At 36.8% G+C, this 590-nt stretch overlaps 1 long non-coding RNA gene across 1 annotated transcript; it reads left to right on the top strand.

The window, feature by feature from the left end:
* Positions 1–57: 57 nt before the first annotated feature.
* LOC112486692 (uncharacterized) lies at positions 58–330 on the top strand. Its single transcript, XR_003049179.1, has 2 exons — positions 58–153; positions 239–330. It is a non-coding gene; the product is annotated as an uncharacterized LOC112486692 (long non-coding RNA).
* Positions 331–590: the final 260 nt, after the last annotated feature.

A 590-nucleotide genomic window follows, 5' to 3' on the forward strand; every position in this document is an offset into this window, starting at 1 on the left:
GAATGTACAAATTGCTGCAGTTCTAAATATTTTTTTTTTATTTTTGTTGTGACATAGAGATGCTCAGAGGCTTGAAGTGTTTTATAGTCGTAACCAGCAGCTGAAGGAGGAAAACAAAAAACTGCAGGAAGCTGTCAGTCATTTGGAGGAAAGGTATGACCCTTCAGTCAAGAAGAGGTTAAGTTAATACCTTTTGACACAGACAGAGAACCAACTAGTGAATGTTCACTGTATCCAGGCTCCGAGCAAGGGAGTGCGATCGATGTGCCACCTTAGGGGAGGAGCTGAAAAACAAGGAGGATCAGCATCGGAGTCTAATCACTAAAATGAGTGAGTGGAGTTTTTTGTTGTTTCTACTGTGGTGCAGAGCAGCTTGTATGTGACTATAGTAACAAACAGAAATGTTGATTTTTCTGTATCTAGATTTATCCAATGTTCTTAAAGAACCTTGAGACATTAATCGAAAAAAAAAACCCCACATCATTAAAAATATTTTCATGGAACTAAACAAAAAAGGTAATTTTACTAACTCAGTGGTCTAGTTCTGTTTAGTTGAACACTTATATACCAGGTCTCCTTTTTAATTTTTA

The sequence above is a fragment of the Cynoglossus semilaevis genome, unplaced genomic scaffold (genome assembly GCF_000523025.1).
Source record: "Cynoglossus semilaevis isolate Cse_v1.0 unplaced genomic scaffold, Cse_v1.0 C18905240, whole genome shotgun sequence".
Lineage (NCBI taxonomy): Eukaryota > Metazoa > Chordata > Actinopteri > Pleuronectiformes > Cynoglossidae > Cynoglossus > Cynoglossus semilaevis.